This window comes from Arvicola amphibius, chromosome 13 (assembly GCF_903992535.2).
Source record: "Arvicola amphibius chromosome 13, mArvAmp1.2, whole genome shotgun sequence".
Taxonomy (NCBI): Eukaryota; Metazoa; Chordata; class Mammalia; order Rodentia; family Cricetidae; genus Arvicola; species Arvicola amphibius.
This window is the reverse complement of record NC_052059.1, coordinates 13,901,544-13,909,054: the sequence shown is the minus strand read 5'-3', so window position 1 is coordinate 13,909,054 and position 7,511 is coordinate 13,901,544.

The window sequence follows — 7,511 nt, the reverse complement described above, 5'->3', positions numbered from 1 at the left end:
TTTAGGTCTGGTGAGGGCTTTGGAAGTAAAATGTGAGCAGATGTTAGCAGACAAAGTGTATGAAAAGAATATTATATATACATATATACATATATATAAATTCCAACAAAGTAATTACTTTCTGCAGTATTTTAGAACTATCAGACACTAGAAGCCTTCACTACATGCATTAGTCTTAGTTCAGTTATAAGATATAATTCTAGGTTTTATTGGAAGGAAGGATAACTAGGTATCAATGATAAGCTCATCAAATTAAATTTATGTTTTTTATGTCAAGATTTTTTTTATTCAGAACCACATCCAGTTTTATTCAAAAGCCTATAATCTGTTGAAATTATCTTCTGAAATACTTTATTGATTTCTACATATGGAAAAATATAAACTAAACTATCAGCCCAATGTTTCCTAAAGTGTGTTACTATTTCAATTTTCAGGAATGTGTAATAGTTTGTGACTTCCTTATAACTGTAAAATTCCTTTTGGATAAATATTTTAGAAAGGTAAAAGTTTAAAGGGAGTGTTAAAAATTTACCCTTCCAGTGACAGATTAATTCACCAAACGTGATGGATTTATATATTTATAAGACATCTATTTGAATATATTATGGTAATGTGTACAAACCCAACTGTCATATTGCCATGCATGGTAAGAATCTTTTTGCAGAGACCGTATAAAGGAAGCTTATGTGGAGAAATGAAGGGAGAAAAGAACTATAATTTTTAAACATTTGAGAGAAGAAAAATATTGGGTTTATTTTATTGTTGATGCTACTTTATGATAGCATTTTTATTGTTTTAGTGCAGCATGTATTTGTGTACAGTGAACATGTATGAGACAACTAATGTGTAATTCATAAGAGATTAATTCAATATCTTAAGAAGAAGACAAAGTGTGATTGCATTAATTTAAAGTGCTTTATGTAGCAAAACAGACTGGATGGGTATAAATCTGTGCCCATCACACTAAAAGATTCATTCCCAAAATAAACAACTCAAAACTAAACACATAAAATAATATAATCAAAAATTGAGAAAAGTCCTTAAAAAGGGCTTTTCAAACAAATTCAAAAGATCAATAAATAAATGAACCATGTCCAGCATACTCAGTCATAAGTGAAATATAAATCAAAACTATAATGAAGTGTGATAACATCCCAATCAGAAAAAATATAATCAAGTAAACGAAAACATAGCTGGTGGGAATGTAACTCAGTCAAACCACACTGAAATTAAGAATCAAGGTCAGCATATGACAGATTTATGTACACACCTATGCTTTATAATATTACTCTTTGTAGCAGCCAAATCTGGAATCAGCCTAGTTTTACTTCTACTAATAAAGTAACTGTGGCTTCTTTAATTTTTTGACAGTGGAGGAGCTAAATACAGAGAGACATTTTATTGTACAGGCTGGTAAGATAAATCAATAAGTATTTCTTAAAGGTGTCTTGACTTCAAAATATGGGTAATGATAATTTACATTGGAAAAGAGGTTCTGCTTTTGTTTCCACAGAAGATGAGAACCTGTGGACTTTTTCAAGATGAAAGTGCTTTGATGGACCAAGACCCAATGAAAGTTTGGTATGAACACCCCACACCCAAAAAAAATTACTTTGCCTCACAAAAAGCAGGAAGCAGTTTGGAAAGAACTATGCCCATATTCCCAAACATTGTTTATAAATGTTTGTTTACTTTTAAAGGGGGACATAATGTAGAGATGAATACTTTCATTGGTGTGGACCTTGATTTATTGATGCAAATATCATATAATTTTTTTATTTGTATATTTATTTTCTTGATTAAGGTATGTTGTCTGTATAGCTCATTTAAAATGCAAGTATAATTAAGAAATATAGGTTAATAAATAATCATTTATGATAATCAAGCTTGTAGTCACGCTAGTTAGATTTCCATGTATATAGAGAGAGATTTCAGTTAGGTAGTCTTCAAGTCTTTCAGAGACTTTAAGACTATGGCATTTAAAATATTTTAATAACATAGGACTTTTCAAGATATGAGACACATCTGCTCTCGGCAGCACCACTCTACTTCATGAGGATGATGGGCACTGAAGAGGCTCCTTCTGGCATTTGTTAGCCATTTGGGCAAGAAACTGCTCTTGCCTGGACTACTTGATGCTATGCTGTATGAACTGGACATGCAGGACCCACAGTGAAATGACTGCTTAACTTGGCTGAAGGTGAGACCGTACTTCAGGGTTCCTGCTTCGTGAGAGTCTACAAGACATTCTAAAGGACACGGAAGAAAGTGTCTGACAAACTGCCAATATAGGTGGAACTGTCTTTGAAATTTCACACTTTCTGGAAAGGTCTGCCAGATAATATGGGATGGTAGAATCAGTTCAAGATAATTTTCAGCTACATACCAAACCTAAGGTCAGTGTTGGACACAAGAACTGATTTTTTTTGCTTCAAAACCCAAGACAAAATGGAAAACCATTAACAAAAAAGCAATGTAAAACAAACATCAAAACAAAAAGATTAAGAAAACTTAAGATCAAGGTTGAAACTGTATGTATTAACAATTTGTTTGATTCATTACAAATAGGTATATTTTAAATAACTACTTTACAATGTAGCCCAACAAAGTTGTCACAGACATATTCACACATGCATGCGCACACATATGTATCAAAAGAGAGCTGTATTAAAGACTGGTGGGTAGTGTTAAAGGAGTACCTAAGTCAGAGTACCTAAGTATTGGCCACATTTAAGTGTATTAAATTGAAGTCTGAATTTTGTGGAACAATGAATATTTTAGTCAACAGAAAGTTTAATTATGAGTGGCTCTTTTAGAAATGTGAGGCTTCTCTTGGCTCTAGGCAACCAAGGTTGATGTTTTGTAACAGAAATAAAGCACACAGTAAAACAAAAAAGAGGAATCTACTTTGCAGAAATGATTTTGACTTTGTGACTTCTTAAGAAAAACATGAAAAAAATGCCACTAAAAACCAATCTTAGGTGCTTTCAGGATATGCCACAAACCCCAAAGAGGGTGCAGCTTAGCACAGTAGTGTAGCTGAGAGCTGTCAGAAATTGCTGTGTTAGGAACTGACTTCTTTCTAGATCTGGGTACCATTTTCACTGATGCCTAGAAGTTCTCACTTCCATAACTGCTTCTCTACTTCAGTTCCACACCATGGTTTATTTCTGTTCATATTTATCACTATGTTTGCAAAAATCAATATTTGTTATATTACATTTTATTGTATTTTATAATGGAAAAACAGGAGACACCATTTTATATAAAATAAATTAACTGTGTGATTGAAATTTATTTTTCATTGTGCAAAAATTACTAATCAGACATTCTCCTCTCCTAGAACTTACAGAACATGATTCAATGGTACCTTGGATAATATAATTGATAAAGTTTGAAGGGTAACTTTCATCATTTTTTTCAATCTTTGATATTATAGAAAGTATAATAATGTCATGAATTCTTAAAAGGAAATAAACTTGCTTAATTTTTGTAAGGTAGGCATGCTATATATAGTATTTCCTTAAAAATACTATGGGTTTGCACATTAGATTTAGAATGATCACAGAAAAAAAATCACTTGAATGCATACTGTCCATACATAGCTACAGATGTTTAAGTGCTTCCTTCTCTCAGACTGCAACTTAAGCACATAGCTGTGCTTCATTTTAAGAACCATACAGCATAAAAAAGTGAAAGTAAAACAAAATTTAAATGGTATAACATGGTGTGAAGATAGCATTTAAGTTATCAGAAATATTAAGAATATGAAGCACATAATTAATAAAGAATATCTAGTACTGAAAGATATTCAGTGTAAGAATTTATATATTCTGTAATTAAATGAAAAGTACTGGTCAGATAGCTCTGTCATGTGACTTCAACACTTTAACATAATTTATTAAATATTTCTTTTACATAGGCCCATGTATATTTACATATATATATGATTTATCTACCCAAAGATACATGCCTTCATTTATTTCCCTGCTTCTATAATATTACCATTCATAATCTCTGTGTCTATTTCTCAAATGATCTTTACCAAAAAAAAATCATTAGTGGTCTCCAATGTTCCGAACAAAGGATCATTTTCCAAAAATTCCTGCCATGTCCATCTTGCTTAAGCCCAGCTTCTTTCTTGTTGGCCTTTATCAAAAGCTATTTTCATCATGATATTTATCTTTCTCTCAGATGTGAAATGGATGAATATTTATGGGTTAGCAGACATACACAAAAATAAGCATCTTTCTAGAAAGCTTCTGTGTACCTTATTAAAACATTTTCCCCCAGTATTTCCTTCTATATTAGGCAGATAGTAACTGTTCAACTGTCACGTGGATAGAATGAAAGCATGGAAAAATATTGTTTACGTTCAGGATTTATAGTTACCATAGCTAATGGTTTAAGTATCTTACTTCTCAATTTATTTTCACTATGCAGTAGAACAGAAGAAGAGTTATATTTCTCCCAATACTATGCTTCTTTTATAAATAAAAATAATCCAACTGGAGGAAGTCAAATATGCAGCTTCAAGGATTGGGTTGGTGGAATATGCTTTTAATCAAGCTCTATAAAGGCAGGGCATTTGTGTGAGTTTGAGGCTAGCTTGACCTACACACTGTATTCCAGACTAAACAGGAACGCTACTGAGACCACGTCTCAAAACAAACAAACAAAAACAAAATTACAAAATAAAATATGGCTCATGGGATATGTGTTAGAAATGTATTCTATTTAGAACAGAATGTTTTTGTTGTTGTTGTTTTGTTTTGTTTTGTTTTGGTTTTGGTTTGGTTTGGTTTTTGGTTTTTCAAGACAGGGTTTCTCTGTAGCTTTGGAGCCTGTCCTGGAACTAGTTCTTGTAGTCCAGGCTGGCCTCGAACTCACAGAGATCCGCCTGCCGCTGCCACCCGAGTGCTGGGATTAAAGGCGTGTATCACCACTGTCTGGCCTAGAACAGAATAAGAGATCATATTTTTATCTTTCAAACCCCAAAGCATGAAAAATATCTACTCCCTTTATTTTGTCATATAAAAGTCAAATATTTTGACATCATCAATCCCTTGTTTTATTTACTTATGTACGCATTCATTCATTCATTAATTCAGGGTCTTATTATATAATTCCAGCTAGCCTAGAGCTAGCTACATAGAGCAGGCTGGCCTCAAATTCAGACTTTTTCAAATTTCTGTCTCATGAGTTGAGCATCATGTTGTAGTTTTCCCTAGTCATTCCTTAACATAGTGAAGGGAACCCTGATGGCTCTTTGGCTTGAAGAGGGGCGGAGTGGGGGTATGGGTGGAAGGGAGGGGAAAGAAGGGGGAGGAGGAGGGGAGGAGATGGAAATTTTTAATAAAAAAAAATGAGAAAGAAAAAAATTCTTCACAGATATTGAGAAGACAATAATAAAAAAAAGAGTAGTACAGGTAAATTGAAATTTCTTTCTAATACTGCTAATATAGCATAATATTTTCAAGAACAATTATGATTTTAAGAAAACGTTTTTTTATCTGAGAAAAAATTATTTTACTGAAATATTTCTACAAGCAAATCTATTTTATGGTAAAAGTCTCTGTCAGTCACCAGTTGCTTTCACTTTTTGCATTAGGCCAGAGAAACAATATAATTCCTCACCCGACTTTTAAAGAAAATAGCCAGTCCCACTGAGAACTTCACCTTTTCAGTGGGCATAGCCCTGTAGGTTCCCTTCCTTCTGTGGATTACCCAGTGGTATTCTCTAGTAGGGAACTCCAGATACCAAATTGCTTTTATTTGAACCTACCAGGAAGAAAACACATTTGTGTTATTTTTCTTTGACCTCAGAAGATCACAGCAGGTTGTTACAAAGACTCACTATGCTTATTTAATCATCAAATTGCCTGACAATATAGTCCATGTGTCTATCAAGGGTGAAGTGTTATTTCAGAGAGCTGGGATAGTCTTTTATGCTTGGAAATAAGTGTCAGCATATGGAAATACTGAAATTTAGCACTTGTGAATGCATGAGCAAATTTCACAGGTTAAAAGCATGCTATCTCTAAAGTTAAGTATTATTGAATCTACTATGCTGCAAAACTGGGCACCCATGATACTCTCTGCAGAATGCTGACAGCGGTTTAGTTTTAGCAGAAGATAGCTCCTTACAGAGCACCCTGTAAAACATGATGTTGTTGCTGATGAGTGTATGATATATACTTGATTTTAGAGAGTAGAAAATGAAAGTAATAAGAAAGGGTATTGTTTTCCTTTATTAATTTTTCTTTGTAAGAATTTGTATGAAGCAGTTTTTTCTCCCTTTGGTTTTTCGAGACAGGGTTTCTCTGTGTAACATTAGTAACAATTCTGTAACCAGCTCTGGTAGACTAGGCTGGCATCAAACTCAAAAAGAGCCACCTGCCTTTGCCTCTGGAGGACTGGGATTAAAGGCTTGTGCCACCATCACCCGGCCTTTTTTATGAAGCAACTTCTTGACATACCCTCTGGCTAAATGCATCCCCCAAATTTGTGTCCTCTTGGTCACATGTGAAATCTGAAGACTCATGTGCATTTAACCATAGAAAATCAATACTCGAATCCTAGCACAAGAATGCTTCTAAGTGTCCTTGTGTCGAAGAAAGTGCTGACAACCTGTGTGACTCTAAGACTTTCTCCAAGATGACTGTATTTCAAGGCACTGACTGCATTTCTTTCTGTCTCCATCATTCTTGGCACCCATCCATAATGACTACCTAGAACCTATCTTTAAATTACAGAGAACAGCAGCAGGAACACAGGCAGTTTTTTAACAACCCAGAAGGCCTGTAATCTTCCTCTTTTGCACTTAGTGGAGCCCTGTTGGTCAAGTAAATGCCATTCTTTTGTTATGGGTTCCTGATCATAGACTACAGGGAGATGCCAATCAAAAGAGAAAGGTACAAAAAGTCCATGAAGTGATTGATACCTTCCTCAGAATGAGAATTGAGCCCTACTTTCTAACCCTTGATAATCTAGAATCAGGAATATTAATTGGAAGCATCTAAAAAATTTCTATTCTAATGGCTATTCAATTACAAAAACATGAAGACTCAAACCTGCCCTACAGAAAGTTAGGTAACACTTATGCCCTATTACATTAGGAAAAGCTTCTCTCTCTCTCTCTCTCTCTCTCTCTCTCTCTCTCTCTCTCTCTCTCTCTCCCCCCCCACCATTTTCAGTTATTTTCACCAAATGATGTTCACACAAAATATTGTATTTATCCATTTCTATTTATACAATCATATTTATTTGTGTGTATATTTATGCATATTGTGTGTGTTTGAATGCCATATTTTGACAGAGGTCAAAAGAAGATATGAGATACCTTAAAGGTGGAGTTGCAAGCAATTGTTTTCTGCCTGATATGCAGAAGGAAATTCAAGTCTCTGAGTGGCAGCGACTGCTTTTAGTCACCGAGCCTTCTTCTCTACAGCATGAACTACTAGATTTCTTAATGTTACTAGAAATTTATTCAATTTCTCTACTAAAAATAA